Here is a 16,518-nt window from a genome sequence, read left to right on the forward strand (position 1 = left end):
TTGAACGTTCTACTGCCAGAATTGCTGCCCTCAAGGAGCTTTCCAGAATACATATGTGCACTTGCCACCTTGCTACAAAAGTTGTCGACTGGAAAAGTTTGTGCTCATCTCTGCTCCTTCCTTTTGGAGCCCTAGTCTCTGAGGAAGGAAAATAAGCATGTCATATGAAAAACCCCCAAAGTTTGGGCTTGATATTTTAACTTCCCTTTGCAAGGCAGCTGCTGCATTTGCACGTGTGGGAATCCAGTGAGCCATACAATTTTAGGCTGAGGATTTCTATTCACTAGGGATTAGCTGAACTGTTTTCCTAAATCAGTCACCAGATCTGGATTCCAAATTAACAAAGTGGTGCTGAGCAATAATGTAGACTCTAGGTAGCAGCTGTGCAAATTTATTCAATGAAAGCATTATAAAAGCAGGCTGTCTAACTGCCTTAGCTTTAGTGCAGTGAACTCTGAGAAGCAGCGGACTTACTGAATTTATAACAAGTAAAAAACTCAGGTTCATTCAGCTCCAAGGATGCTGAATGAGAAATGCTGGTCGTTGCACAATTACTCTAAACACAACTAATCACAACAAAATGTTTAGAAGATGCAGAATGACTGCATTCTAGAAAACAGTGTTAGAAAGGACCCCATTGAACCTCTCCCTACGCACTGATGACTGGCTATCTGTCTTTTCCATTTGTCAAGCCTGTTCCTAAAGACATCCAGGGTGTCCTGCTTTCAGCTCTAACAGTTATTTTTTCTCCTTCCTAGTAGCTGGTGCAGTGCTGTGTTTTGGCTTTATTCTGAGAACAATGCTGATAACACACCGATGTTTTAGTTGATGCTAAGAAGTGTTTAAGCTGATCAAGAACTTTTTGGTCTCATGCTCTGCCAGTGGGGACGGGCATAAGAAGCCGGGAGGAAGCAGAGACAGGACACCTGACCCAAACTAGCCAAAGGGGTATCCATACCACAGCACGTCATGCCCAGTATATAAACTGGGGGCAGTCACCCTGCAGGGCAGATTGCTGCTCGGGTCAGGCTGGGTGTCAGTCAGCGGATGTTGTCCAAGAGTTGTTGGACTGTTCTTATCTCAACACATGTGGTTTACATTCTTTTGATTCTCCTCCCCAGCCCCCTTGGAGGGGAGGTTGGGAGGGGGTGAGCAAGTGGGTGCGTGGTTCTGAGTTGCCGGCTGTACTTAAACCATGATACAAGGATGCAGATTTCATCGCCGCCCCCCCCCCCCCCCCCCCCAGCCCCATGCAATCTATGCCAGTGTTTAACTATCCTTCATGTTGGAAGTCTTGGTGTTTTCTGTAGTCATCTATAGACTAAACCATGCCAATCCTTTTGCTTTTTCTTCATAGGTGTCATGTTTTTTTGACCTCTGACAATTCTTAACCTCTCTTTTCTGAACTCCATCCAATTCCTCTTTTGACATATCTCAAACTAGACTCAGTATTCCAGCTAAGAGTTGGCTGCTGTGAGGGAGCAGACAAGTCTTCTGAATGCTGTCTGACTCTTTATATATCCCACTCTGGGGTTAGCTTTCTTTTTTCACTTAAATGCAGCAGTGTAGTTGATTATATCCTGGCTGTGCGCCCCTCCTTTCCACAGAGCTGTTGTCTTACCAATTCTTGCGTAGCCTGTATTTGTGCAATGTGAAAGTGCAGGACTTTGTATACTGGTAATCTGAATTTCTAACCCATCTTCCAGTGAGCTGGCAAACTCTAGTAGCATGGGATTATCTGCAGTAATGTATAAGCATAATTTATCTTCTCTCGTTCAGGTTGTTAATGGAAATATCGAGAAGCCCTAAATTTAGCACAGATTCCTGGGGAAACCTGGCTTATGCATCCTTTCATTTCAATAACTAACCATTGATAAATGCTTTTAGTGAATGACTTCCCAGCCGGTTTATACTCATCCCATGCTAGTTTCCTCTAAACTGTGTTTCTCTGTCTTAGGTAGAAGAATAATACATGTCAGTATAAAAACCAGTCAAGATATGACACCTCCTGCTTCTCCCATCTGTTATCCTGTTGCAGAAGGAAACTAGATTAGTATGTCACTACCTAGTCTAGTAATCTGGAAAAGACTGTATACACTTAATTCAAACCTTTATGAGGCCTGGAGCAGCAGTTCTCAAACTATCACCTCAAGCAAAGGCACTGCCTATAAAGGGGGGCACCAACCTGACTGAAATCAAACCAGAGAAGTGGGGCTCACAAGCTGAAGTACATCTGTCAGGGCTGATGTGGTGTCACAGTCTGTGCAGTGGGGCTGCTAGAGCAATCTGATGCGAGACACTGCCCTAGAGCCTTTTTCCATCCATCTTTTCTACAGGTGGCTATGGTGTTTTGAGACACCAGTGTTTGAGCCAAGTGACATTGAGACACCCTTTGTAGCAGAAGAAAAAGAGAACAGTTGGATCTCTGGAGCACACTAAGAGAAAAATAAACCATTAAAATATGACTTTCATTTGGATATGTAATGACAATGCACAGAAGCTGTCCTGCAGAGGGACAGGGGAAATACAATATGAAGCCAGAGATCTGAAACCTACAGTCGTTAACTTGATTGTCCTTACAGGGCATGCCAAGATCAAACCAGGATTAGGAAAAACTTGATGGTCATTAATATTATTTATCCTTACAGGTGTACGGCATAAACCATGTCATGTCACACCTCTTTATAGTCAGAAGAGAGAAGCAGGTACTTTGAGTCTGTAATTCATCTAGTCTGTTTTAGAGAGGAGCTGTGTCCCATTTGTGTAGAGCATGATCTGACAGGTCAGGTGTAGACATCTGTATTTTATATGTCTAATGTTCAGTTATGCATTTTTTGCTTTTTGAGTCAAATACATAATGAATCACTTCTGGTCTCTTACTTCTTGTGGAGGGAGGGACAATATCTCTTCACTGGGGATGTACCGTTAATCTAAATTTTAGAAAAGCTTGATATCAGCAGGGCACTATTAAAATGTATAATACCTAAATACCTCTAGTTATAACCCCAAATGTAAGCATACGCTTTTAATGTGGATAGGTCGCTGCTCTCATAACTGCCATGATTCCTCTTGATGCCTGGTTAAGAGCTGCAGGTTTAGGTGGAGCTCCTCCTAGCTCTGAAAAAGTCTTGAGAAAAAGGAAGGCTTTAAGGCTGGCATTAGGGAGCTCATACTAAGAAACTGCTATTGTCACAGAGCACAGAAGACTCCTATCTGTGAGACATGAAAGTTAATCTCAGTAGGTTTCTAATGCAGATTTACTAAATAGTATTAAACACCCTTATTCACTTATTCAGAGTGTAAATCCAGTATCATACAGTTCACTTCACTTGGTGGATCCAGATTAATTTTCTCAAAGTTCCTTGTCTGGACAAATCCTGAGCGTGTTTTTGGCCTGATAACAGGGCTAAACTGCTTGTGCTGCAGTGTCTGTGGATCTGGATGGTGAATGTCACTGTTAGAGTTCCAAAAGACAGTGCCTATCTGAAAGCCAGTGGCTTCTACATTGCTGCCTGGGAGGTTGTGGAAGCCGAAAACAGCATGGAAGTTTTGTTGTAATCTGATAGATCTGATGACCTTGATATCTTATAAGGTCACAAATTTGAAAGTCTGGTAGCATGTGTGACTAGTCTTTTAGGCTTGGCATATAAAACCCCAGTTTGCCGAACATTGATTTTGAAGGGGGTTTTCACAAGGCACAGAGAAGAGACATTGTAGGTATCCAACTCTGGCAGACACACCATTTTAGCTAGTCTTTTCTTTTCTCCCAGAGTTCTATGATGCAGGTAAAGATACCTGTCCCGAAACTGAATTGGGAAATTCAATTAAGTTCTAAAACTTGGTAAGAATTCCTGAGAAATAGTTAACCGTGAAAATTCATTGCAGAAAGGAGTATAGGCAGGTGAAGCCCACACAGATGTAAAAGAACACATGGCTTTAAAATGTTAATAGTCTGGTTTGTACTCCTCCTCCACCTGAAGGCTCCTTACTTTGCTGGGAGGCTCTGTCGTATTGCCATAGGATAGCACAGAAGTAGTGGGTATATGCTTGAGCCATGTAGAACAAATTACAAAGTATTTTTCCAAGGTCATTGAAATATAATGCCAGAAAATTGCCTTAATTCAGTGCAAATGATTGGCACAGTTTCTGAGAAGGTACATGATTTTAGCAGTCATGTTAGAAGACTGCAAAGTTGCAGTTTTCATGGTGATCCCCCAACCCATCTGTTTTGAAAAGGTCAAAGAATGAGGTCATACTTCTGGGTCTGTGTTTGTATTATTCTGCAGGGAAGTCACTGAAGAAAATGAAAGTGATCTTTACATGACAGAGATAATACTGCTGCAGTCTTTTGAGTTTTCTTTGGTATCTTTGTTTCAGGGATTTTACGGGCAACTTAAAAAGATACAAAAATACTGCATGAAATTGCATGCACAGTTTTGTATCACTATTTGCTACATATTGTATGTATTATGCTGAGTAACTGATGTGGCTGTAAATGTGAGTCTGATTTGTATACATTAAAATAGTGAAATTACACAGTATTTACAGATTCAACAATAATGTAGTTATGCACTTACTTTAATTTGCAAGTTGTACTTCTCCCTCCCCTCCAAACACGACAGGAAGATTAGTGACAAATGACGTGGAGAAGGCTGAGGTGCTTATAGAATCATAGAATCATAGAATAGTTAGGGTTGGAAAGGACCTCAAGATCATCTAGTTCCACACCCCCCGCCATGGGCAGGGACACCTCACACTAAACCATCCCTCCCAAGGCTTCATCCAGCCTGGCTCAGTTTTCAATGGTAATCTCCCTTCCCACATCTCTCAAGCTCCTGAACTTCAAGGCAGGGACTGGGAGAGCAAAGCCCCTCCTACTGTAAGAGAAGATCAGGTCTGAGACCCCCTAAGGAACCTAAGCATAGCCTGGAGAAGAGAAGGCTGCGTGGAGACCTCATAGCAGCCTTCCAGTACCTGAAGGGGGCCTACAGGGATGCTGGGGAGGGACTCTTTGTCAGGGACTTTGTGACAGGACAAGGAGTAATGGGTTAAAACTTAAACAGGGGAAGTTTAGATTGGATATAAGGAGGAAATTCTTTCCTGTTAGGGTGGTGAGACACTGGAATGGGTTGCCCAGGGAGGTTGTGAGTGCTCCATCCCTGGCAGTGTTCAATGCCAGGTTGGATGAAGCCTTGTGTTGGATGGTTTAGTGAGAGGTGTCCCTGTCCATGGCAGGGGGGTTGGAACTAGATGATCTTGAGGTCCTTTCCAACCCTAACCATTCTATGATTCTATGATTCTATGATTCTAAGTCTATGGAACCTGATGAGATCCATCATAGAGATCCTGAGGAACTTGCTGATGTAGTTGACAAGCCACTCTCCATGATAGTTGAAAAGTCATCATAGAATCATAGAACCATAGAACCATAGAGCAGTTAGGGTTGGAAAGGACCTTAAGACCACCGAGTTCCAACCCCCTGCCATGGGCAGGGACACCTCCCATTAAACCATGCCAAACCATGTCATGATAATCAGCTGAAGTCCCTGGTGACTGGAAAAAGGGAAATAGTGCACCTATATTTAAAAAAGGAGGATGCTGGGAAATACCAACCAGTCAGGCTTACCTCCAGTCATCTAAGATCATGGAGCGGATGCTCCTGGAAGGTATATCAGAACATGTGGAAGACAGGGAAGGTGATTGCAGATAGCCAACTTGCCTTCACCAAGGGCAAATCGTGCCTGATTGATTAGGAGCCTTATTCAATGGAGTGACTGCATCTGTCGAAAAGAGAAGAGCTGTGGGTGTCATCTATCTGGACTTTCGTAAGTCCTTTGGTACAATCCCCTACAATATTCTTACCTCTAAATTGGAGACACGGGTTTGATGAATGGACTGTAAGATGGATAAGGAACTGGCTGGGTAGCTGTGTCGAAAAAGTTTACAGTCAATGCTCCAATGTCCAAGTGGAAACCAGTAATGCGTGGTGTCCTTCAAGAGTCCATAGTGGGGCTAATAACTATTTAGTACCTTCATCAGTGACATGGGCAGTGGTATTGAGTGCACCCTCAGAAAGTTTGCAGATGACTCCAAGCTTAGGGGTGAAGTTCATTCACTAAAGGAAAGGGATTCGTACACAGGGGCCTTGACAGGCTTGAGGGGTAGGCCTGTGTGAACCTCATGAAGTTCAACAAAGCCAACTGCAAGGTCCTGCACCTGGGGTCAAGGCAATTCCCAGTTTCAGTACAAGCTAGGGGTTGAATGGAGCAAGAGCAGCCCTGCGGAGAAGGACCTCAGGATACTTGTCAATTAATAGTTGGACATGAGCTGACAGTGCGTGGCTGCAGCCCAGAAACCCAATCATATCCTTGGCTATATATAAAGAAGCACAGCCAGCATGTTGAGAGACATGATTCTGCCCCTCTACTCTGCTCAGATGAGACTCCTCCTGCAGTACTGTGTCCAGCTCTGGGGTCCCCAGTACAAGACAGACAGAAATGCTGGAGCAGGTTCAGAGGAGATGAAAGATGTCTAGAGGGCATGAAAATTATCAGAGGGTTGGAGCACCTCTCCTATAAGGAAAGGCTGAGAGAGTTGGGGTTATTGAGCCTGGAGAAGAGAAGGCTCTTGGGAGACCTTACTGTGGACTTTCAATATACAAAGGGGGCTTGTAAGAAAGATGGAGAGAAACTGTAGTGACAATGAGAGGAGGCAATGGCTTTAAACTGGAAGTGGGTAGGCTTAGATTGGCCATAAGGAAGAAGCTTTTTATACTGAGGGTGATGAGACACTGGCAGGGGTTGCACAGAGAAGCTGTGGTTGCCCGATCCCTGTCAGTGTTCAAGGCCAGGCTGGATGGGGCTTTGAGCAACCTGGTCTAGTGGAAGGTGTCCCCTCCCAGGGCAGGGGGATTGGACTAGGTGATTTTTACCTTAAGGTCCTTTCCAACCCAAATTATCTATGATCCTGTGATCTGTTTTAAAAATGTGGCTATTTAAAAGATTTTTTTTTTTTTAAGAATATGCTGATACTAGTGGCTGATGTTATTTAAAAGAATGAGATAAGCCACGGTGTCCTAATTCTGGATGTGCCACACTTGTAGTCATACACGTAGGCAAGTAATATTTTTGCTTCTGCATCTCTAAAATGGGTTGTTATCAAAGAATTATAGAAGGCAGGGCTACAGCAGGTTGAGGTCATTACTCCTTCCCTCTGACCAAGGCAAAATTAAATTGAATAAACCTATGTTCTCCTTAGCAGATGTTTGACTAACCTGCTTTCCTGATTTAACCTGTCTCCAAAAAAGGCCATTTCAGAATCTTGTAAAGCTATTCTCTCTAGTGTTGAGTCATTTTAGAAAACTGTCCATTTTTACTTGTGCGTATTATATGTGAAAGCATGATCTGTAGCTTGAATCTCTTTTGCTGCTAGTTAAGCCCATTGCTACCTCTACTGGATCTTGACTTGAAATGACTTGAGAATAACTTATTTTCTTGACCTCCAGGCATTCTTGCAGCTTTACTTTTATTTTCCATCTTTCCTGATGTGCAGTGCCCAAAACTGAATGTAATGTAACCTGTGCCAAACAGAATGTAAGGATTCCTTCATATACCTTGTCGGGTGTAGCTCCTATCATATTATGACTGCTTTTTTTAATAAACAAATGATACTGTTAACTGATCTTCAATTTATTATTTTTTTCTCAGTAATGCTTCTTAGCCTATCATCTCCCATCCTTCATGTGCTGCCTAAGAGTAGAGCTTTATTCTGTCTCAGTTGAATTGCCTCCTGTTGTTTTCAGAGCTTTCTTCCCTTTTGTTAAGACAGAATAGAATAGAATAGAATAGAATAGAATAGGGCTGGAAAGGACCTTAAGATCATCTACTTCCAACCCCCCTGCCATGGGCAGGGACACCTCACACTAAACCATGTCACCCAAGGCTTCGTCCAACCTGGCCTTGAACACTGCTAGGGATGGAGCACTCACAACCCCCCTAGGCAACCGATTCCAGTGTCTCACCACCCTAACAGGAAAGAATTTCCTCCTTATATCCAATCTTATATCCTTATATCCTCTTATATCCTTATATCCTTATATCCAATCTAAACTTCCCCTGTTTAAGTTTTAACCCATTACCCCTTGTCCTGTCACTACAGTCCCTGATGAAAAGTCCCTCCCCAGCATCCCTATAGGCCCCCTTCAGATACTGGAAGGCTGCTATGAGGTCTCCACGCAGCCTTCTCTTCTCCAGGCTGAACAGCCCCAACTTCCTCAGCCTGTCTTCATATGGGAGGTGCTCCAGTCCCCTGATCATCCTCGTGGCCCTCCTCTGGACTTGTTCCAACAGTTCCATGTCCTTTTTATGCTGAGGACACCAGAACTGCACACAATGCTCCAGGTGAGGTCCCACAAGAGCAGAGTAGAGGGACAGGATCGCCTCCTTCGACCTGCTGGTCACGCTCCTTTTGATGCAGCCCAGGATACGGTTGGCTTTCTGGGCTGTGAGCGCACACTGAAGCCGGCTCATGTTCATTTTCTCATCGACCAGCACCCCAGGTCCTTCTCCGCAGGGCTGCTCTGAATCTCTTCTCTGCCCAACCTGTAGCTGTGCCTGGGATTGCTCTGACCCAGGTGTAGGACTTTGCACTTGTCATGGTTAAAGATCATTTAGTTCATTACTAACCTAGTCTGGAATATTCACCTATCTGCCAGTGAGTTGTGAGACCTGGGAGAGATTTTAGACACTTACCTTTGGGGTGAATGTAGCTGTCCACATGTGAGTTGGGTGTCTAAATGGTCTTTGTAGTCAAACTAGTCAGTACAATCAATGGAGCTTAGAGACAATTCATCTCACTCTTATGTAGGCATCTACATTTGGCCAGCTGAATGGATTGTTCATTGTACCCTTCATCATTAATTGATGTTAATTCAGTGTAAACATACCAGAGGAGGTCTGTAGGCCTACTTTAGCTTGGAAGACAATATGAAATAACATACTAAAGCTCTCTGAGAAAGACATTGCAGTGATTTTATAGCTTGTGCAATAGGAACTGGAAGTAGGAGCCCAAATTATGCCTTTCTTTCTCATCTCTTTGTTCACATGGAACAGCTCTGCCTCTCACCTGCCTACTCCTAGTTTTTAATTATGAAAATATTATGGAGGAATCTTGTTACAAAGCAACAGAAAAAGCTTATTTTTCTCCGAGTTTGTTAAATCACAGAACGTATATTTTCTTTGCGCAGGACTCCATCCAGGGGTGAAAAGCAGCCTCAAACCCTGCATATCTCTACATTTTGGTTCTTTGGCAAAGAAGCAGATCAGCCCTAATGTTTCCTTGGACATATTAGTCAGGGATGGTTTGTTACTCCTGTACTTCATTTCTGTATTTATTGTTACAGCGGGTATTTGCGGCAAATAAATAAAACTGTAGTTAACATATGTGCAATTTCATTTAATGGTGAGCTTTATAAAATTCCCAGGTTTTAAGCCTTGTGTGAAAGAAGGATGACATGGTGGCCATGATCTGTGTTTTGCTTTTGAGAAGTAGGCCACATTCCTTCCAAATGTGCAGTTTGACATTCATTGTGAATGCTCAGAGAAGACTTGGGAGTCAAAATTATTAGTCTTTTTAATGTGGAAGGCTGTAATACAATGATAATACCACCTCCTAGATGCATCTGTGCTATAAGGCACCAATTTTTACTCTTCTGAAATGCAGACATCTAGGGTGGGATTCTAATCTAAATGTAGATGTCTGCAATATGGATGTTTGTATCTAAGCATGTCATCTTGCTAAAGTTAATGGAGAGGAGGAGGTAATTATGGGGAATTATTCATCCGACCTGTTTTTGACATTTATTTTATGATAAGAAGAAGCACATGTTAGAAGTGTCTGTTTCTCTCCTCTAATGTCCTGTTAATGAGAGGGCTGAAGTCACCCACTGTCATCAGCTGCATCCAAGACCAGGGTTTCAAGACCAGAACTGTTGCAGCAGTCAGTGGTGACTGAGGCCCACAGAGAAAGGGAGGACAGCTCTTAGCCAGCCTTTCAGTACCCTCGCTGATACCAGACAGAATCATAGAATAGTTAGGGTTGGAAAGGACTTCAAGATCATCTACTTCCAGCCACCCTGCCACAGGCAGGGACATCTCACACTAAACCATCCCACACAAGGCTTCATCCAACCTGGCATTGAACACCGCCAGGGATGGAGCACTCACAACCTCCCTGGGCAACTGATTCAAGTGCCTCACCACCCTAACAGGAAAGAATTTCCTCCTTATATCCAATCTAAACTTCCCCTGTTGAAGTTTTAACTAGTTACCCCTTGTCCTGTCACTACAGTCCCTGATGAAAAGTCCCTCCCCAGCATCCCTATAGGCCCCCTTCAGATACTGGAAGGCTGCTATTAGGTCTCCATGCAGCCTTCTCTTCTCCAGGCTGAACAGCCCCAACTTCCTCAACCTATCTTCATACGGGAGGTGCTCCAGTCCCCTGATCATCCTCGTGGCCCTCCTCTGGACTTGTTCCAACAGTTCCATGTCCTTTTTATGCTGAGGACACCAGAACTGCACACAATACTCCAGGTGAGGTCTCACAAGAGCAGAGTAGAGGGGCAGGATCACCTCCTTTGATCTGCTGGTCATGCTCCTTTTGATGCAGCCCAGGATACGGTTGGCTTTCTGGGCTGCGAGCGCACACTGAAGCTGGCTCATGTTCATTTTCTCATTGACCAACACCCCCAAGTCCTTCTCCGCAGGGCCGCTCTGAATCTCTTCTTTGCCCAGTCTGTAGCTGTGCCTGGGATTGCTCTGACCCAGGTGTAGGACCTTGCACTTGTCATGGTTAAACTTCATAAGGTTGGCATCAGCCCATCTCACAAGCGTGTCGAGGTCCCTCTGGATGGCATCCCTTCCATCCAGCAGACCGACCGGACCACACAGCTTGGTGTCATCGGCAAACTTGCTGAGGGCGCACTCAATCCCACTGTCCATGGCAGAGATGAAGATGTTAAACAAGACCAGTCCCAACACCAATCCCTGAGGGACACCACTCGTTACCAGTCTCCAGCCGGACATCGAGCCATTGACCACAACTCTTTGTGTATGGCCATCCAGCCAGTTCTTTATCCCCCGAGTGGTCCATCCATCAAATTGATGTCTCTCCAATTTAGAGACAAGGATGCTGTGTGGGACAGTGTCAAATGCTTTGCACAAGTCCAGGTAGATGACATCAACTTCTTTACCCTTGTCCATCAGTTCCGTAGCCCCATCATAGAAGGCCACCAAATTGGTCAGGCAGGATTTCCCTTTAGTGAAGCCATGCTGGCTGTCACCAAGCACCTTGTTGTTTTTCATGTGCCTTAGCATGCTATCCAGGAGAATGTGCTCCAAGATTTTACCAGGCACAGAGGTGAGACTGACTGGTCTGTAATTCCCCGGGTCTTCCATTTTCCCCTTCTTGAAAATGGGGGTTATATTTCCCTTTTTCCAGTCGTCGGGAACTTCACCTGACTGCCATGATTTTTCAAATACGATGGCCAGTGGCTCAGCAACTTCATTTGCCAGCTCCTTCAGGACCCGCAGATGGATTCCATCAGGTCCCACGGACTTGTGTGCGTTCAGATTTTGAAGACGGTCTCAGACCAGATCCTCTCCTACAGTGGGCCCAAGGTCTTCATTCTCACAGTCCCTGCATCTACCTTCTAAGACCTGGGTGGTGCAGTCAGAGCCTTTGCCAGTGAAGACCGAGGCAAAGAAGTCATTCAGAACCTCAGCCTTCTCCAAATCCAGGGTAGCCACTTCTGAAAGCTTCCTCAGGAGGCCTATGTTGTCCCTAGTCTGTTTTTTGTTTGCTACGTACCTGTAGAATCCCTTCCTGTTATCCTTAACATCCCTGGCTAGGTTTAATTCTAACTGGGCCTTAGCCTTCCTAACCTGGTCCCTAGCTTCCTGGACAACATCCCTGTACTCTACCCAGGCCGCCTGTCCTTGCTTCCATTTTTTATAAGCCTCTTTTTTCCTTCAAATTTTCCTCAGCAGCTCCTTATCCATCCAAGGAGGTCTCCTGGCCCTCCTGCTGCACTTCCTTCTAGTTGGGATGCAGCACTCCTGAGCTTGCAGCAGGTGATCCTTGAATATCAACCAACAGTCTTGGGCCCCCCTGCCCTCCAGGGCTATATCCCATGGAACCTTACTAAGCAGGCTCCTGAAGAGGCCAAAGTCTGCTCTTTTGAAGCCCAGGGCAGTGAGCTTGCTACACGCTCTTCTCACTGTCTTGGGGATCTCAAATTCGACCATCTCGTGATCGCTGCATCCAAGGCTGCCCTGGAGTACCACATTCTCAACAAGCCCTTCCCTGTTGGTGAGCACAAGGTCAAGCATGGCACCTCTCCTTGTCGGCTCCTCTATTACTTGCAGAAGGAAGTTGTCTTCCACACAATCGAGGAACCTCCTGGATTGCTTGTGCCGGGCAGTGCCGTCGTTCCAACAGATGTCAGGGTGGTTGAAATCCCCCATGAGAACAAGGGCCTGCGAGCATGAAGCTTTTCCTATCTGTCTGTAGAGTGCTTCATCCACAGGTTCTCCTTGATCAGGTGGCCTGTAACAGATCCCCACAGTAATGTCTCCCACAGCTGTTTTCCCTTTAACCCTGACCCACAAACTATCTGTAAACTGCTCACCCATCCCCAGACAGAGTTCCATACTCTCCAGCCTATCCCTAACATAAAGGGCAACTCCCCCTCCCCGCCTGCCGGGCCTGTCCTTTCTAAAGAGCCTGTAACCTTCCATTCCAACACTCCAGTCATAGGAGCCATCCCACCATGTTTCTGTGATGCCTATTATATCATACCCCCGTAGACGTGCACACATCTCTAATTCCTCTTGTTTGTTCCCCATACAGGCGTTTGTATAGAGGCATCTGAGCCGAGCTCCAATTGAAGCCAACTCGTTGGCTGGAGCAGCCGGAATGTATGTACGTTGTTCCGAGCATTTATTATAGGTGTTGGCAACTGACTGGGTGTGTTGGGATGGAATGATGCCCCCCTCCCCCAACACATCTAGTTTAAAGCCTCCTTGACCAGTCTGGCAAGCCTCCTACCAAAACTGCTCTTCCCCTTCTTTACCAGACCAGCTCCAACAGCCCCCAGTAGACCTGGCCTACTAACTTCAGTCCCGTGTTCAAGACACCCAAACCCCTGACTATGACACCACCCTTTTAACCATTTATTAACCTGGCCAATCCTCCTAGCTTTTTCTTGGTCCTCCCCTGTGTCCTGGAGAATTGACGAAAAGACTGAGAACCAGACCCCCCTAACCACCTCTCCCAGGGCTCTGTAGTCTTTCTTTATGGTCCCCAGTCTAGCAAACTTTAAAGCAAACTTTAGTAGTTAGATCTTCAGTGTCTTCCCAGTCACTGATAAAGCTGGCATCTTCAAGGAACATAATGTCCCAATATTTTTGTCTGATACTATATGTACATCTCCTGTTTCTGCCCCTGACGATATTGATATTCTTAGATGGTATCTCTAGACTACATTCACAGTGTATCTGCAAAAAAACATATTTCTAGGGAGAAAGTTCTCTCCTTAGCTTTCCATTTGGCTGCAGGAAGTATTTTTCATCACAGATTTCAGCGAGGAGCTACAATCCAGGCAATCCTTCTGGTGCCTTTGTTGTCAGTTAAAAATGATCTATCAAAGTCCATTTAGTGGGAACTTCAGCCAGACACTTATGAATGCTGATTCTTTGGTTTTTTCTCACTATGTGGTTCCTAGGTTTCTAAAGGTCTTGACATACATTCTCTACCAATAAGAAGAAATCTCTCCTCATGAGATTTAAGCATGTTGGTTTTATCTTTAATGGAGCCATGTTTGAGTGTCTGTCATCATGTTCGCTAAATCATCTGTCAATGAAATCCACATTTTTAGTAGCCATTACCTCAGCTCAGGGATAAATAAAGTTCTAGCTTTTATGACTAATCCTCCATATTATTTTCAGGTGGATATGGTAACACTGAGGCCACATCTTAAATTTATTCTAAAGGTGGTTTCAGGTTTCTTATTAATCATTATATCCACTTACCAATATTTGTTTCCATGACCCATTTCTCCAGCAGAAGGATCAAAATGTCGATCCTTCATGAACATACAGCCTTAGCCAGACAAAGCTCTTCTGCAAATCTGTGGCACTCTTTGGTCTCAAACAGCCTTTGTTGTTCACAATCAAATCTAAAAAGACATAGCGTCAACTTCAGACTCACTAGAAATGAGTTAGCAGACTTTATCAGAGTCACATTTGATGCTATCAGGTTAGATCCACTAACCCATCTCAAGGCATATACAACTTAGAACATAAGGTACTGCCACAGCATGTGCTGGTAGAGTTCCAGTAGCTGAAGACTGTAGAAACACCACACGATCACTGATACTCATGAAGCAGTAGTTGGGCTCGTGTCACAAAGGCTTGAAGGACACTGATTCTTCAGTCTTTGTTCCAATGAACAGCTTGCATTTACTGGTGTGACTGCACTCCTGACAAAACACCCAGAAACAGTTTCACAGGTGCCAGAACTTGAAGAAAGAAGAAAGTGGTTGCCTTCATACTGTAATTCTTTGATATGTCCTTTGTATGTAGCTCCCACAACCATCCCTTCTCTTCCCTGGGTGGAAGGCTTGTCATGTGGGCTGAGTGCTGCTGAAGAACTGAAAGGTGATCTGTTTACATGCTTGTGGATGAAAAGCAGAGGTGAGTGGGTTATGCACACACCCTGTTGTGGACATTAGAAACATTTGGATTCTTATGCAGAAGAGACATCCATTTAGAGTGGGTTTTACCTACATATAGCATCCTGAAGTGTATCTATTACAAGGTTACTGACTCTCTGTATTGTTCCTTGTAAAACACTTGATATAAACCACAAAAACACAGTGCTGTATCTTTTCTGGGTTTTACCACTGTTATTATTAGCAGCAAAGAACCTATGGTTGCTAACACTATTACTAAGAGTCACGAGTTTTTCATAGGAACTAGACCTCATTAGAAATCAGAAGCAGGATTTGGTTTGTGTGCTGCTAAATTTTCTTCATTAAACCCAGTGATATATAGCAAGATTACATGCCAACCCACAGAAGTCCTTCAGAATTGTTATTTTAAACCTCTATCAATGAAGAGTTTATTCTGAAGACTTTCAAAATGTGTATGCATATGCATTATATACATATGTACTATATATATACCTGTAGTGACAAAGTAGTTTAATACATTTTATGGGTCCAGCCTGGAGTTCTGCATACATGAACTTGTGTGTGGCCAAGGAGACTTGCATATTTTTGAGCTCTAAGTTGGCCTAATAAAAGATACCGTACTACAGTGCTTGCTTTGTCAGCCCTGTTTTGCTGGTTCAAAATTACTTGCAAGATTAATTTTCAAATTTTAACATAAACCCCAAGAAAAATAAGTGTTTACTTACTGCAAGGAGTTGATTTCATGTTAATGACCCTGAAGGAGGCTTGTACACAAGGTGCAGATTGTTGCCAATTTGATGTATAATCATGTTACAGAATATGAAAATGTGAAGTTATACCATCTTGAGGATTTTGTTTTTATAAGTAGGATTGGTTAAAAAAAAAAGCTTTAAGTAATCATACTGCGTGTTTGATGGTGAAATTAGTATGAATGTTCCTGGCAGTGGCATGGTGTGATGTGGTTATGCGTTTCTGTTTTCACTGCCTGCTCAATATTGGCCTTTTACAAATACAGATTACCATGTCGATGGAAGGAATTTACAGCTTTGCCCCCCTTGTCTCACCCTGTGTTACAGCACCTTTTTTGTATTTTGTTACATATCCTTCCAACTGTATTTTTCTGACAGAAAACGGAAATGTCTGTGGACTGAGATCCTGAAAACGTGTGAGCTTTACTATTTAATAGGATGAAACGAGTATTATTTCCCACTTACCTTGATTTCCTGTGGGGTGAAAATTTTGTTCCTCTGAAATCAGTAGCAAATTTCTGCTGAGTACAACAGGATGGAGAGCTCATCGGTGATCCCTTACCAGCTCCAGTCCCTTACCAGTGATGATGCATACTGGAAGCTCAGAAAAAAACAATCCGTAATAATGATGATGGTAGGAAGAACACTTTTAAAAAGTCAGGATTTGGAACTGTCAAATAAAATCCACAAATAAAATCCAAGCTGAATACAAAAGCTATATGTACAATATGTTTTGTACTGTTAGTTTTGGGGCCTCACAGCCCAGATAGCTGCAAGATCCGTTTGTGTTATGTGGGCTGTTACACTTACATCCCTTAGTTACCTCATCTTGTGGGCAAGGAGCTGTTTGCTCTGACTTCATGGAATTGCAGCTGTATTTGTGGAGTGCTCTCGTCCTTTGGCACTCCCTCCGCTGTACATTAATAGGGTTTGAATGCACCAGCATTTTCTCTGGAAGCAAACTTCAAAATGTGCCTTTAATCCTGATGCAGTGCATACTCAGAATTTTTTCTTTTCCTG

At 43.8% G+C, this 16,518-nt stretch overlaps 1 long non-coding RNA gene across 10 annotated transcripts in view; it reads left to right on the forward strand.

The window, feature by feature from the left end:
- The window catches only part of LOC136013838 (uncharacterized), a 95,997-nt gene that overhangs the window by 60,665 nt on the left and 18,814 nt on the right, over positions 1–16,518 (forward strand). For 8 of the 10 annotated variants that reach the window (XR_010612409.1, XR_010612407.1, XR_010612408.1 and 5 more), the window contains one exon: positions 14,640–14,750. The exons of 1 other annotated variant lie outside the window; for it this stretch is intronic. This is a non-coding gene — a long non-coding RNA (uncharacterized LOC136013838). Of the gene's footprint in view, positions 1–9,244; positions 9,407–14,639; positions 14,751–16,518 lie in introns of those variants that run through there. One more of the 10 variants, XR_010612415.1, reaches the window with a different exon arrangement.

This window comes from Lathamus discolor, chromosome 4 (genome assembly GCF_037157495.1).
Source record: "Lathamus discolor isolate bLatDis1 chromosome 4, bLatDis1.hap1, whole genome shotgun sequence".
In the NCBI taxonomy this organism is placed as follows: domain Eukaryota; kingdom Metazoa; phylum Chordata; class Aves; order Psittaciformes; family Psittacidae; genus Lathamus; species Lathamus discolor.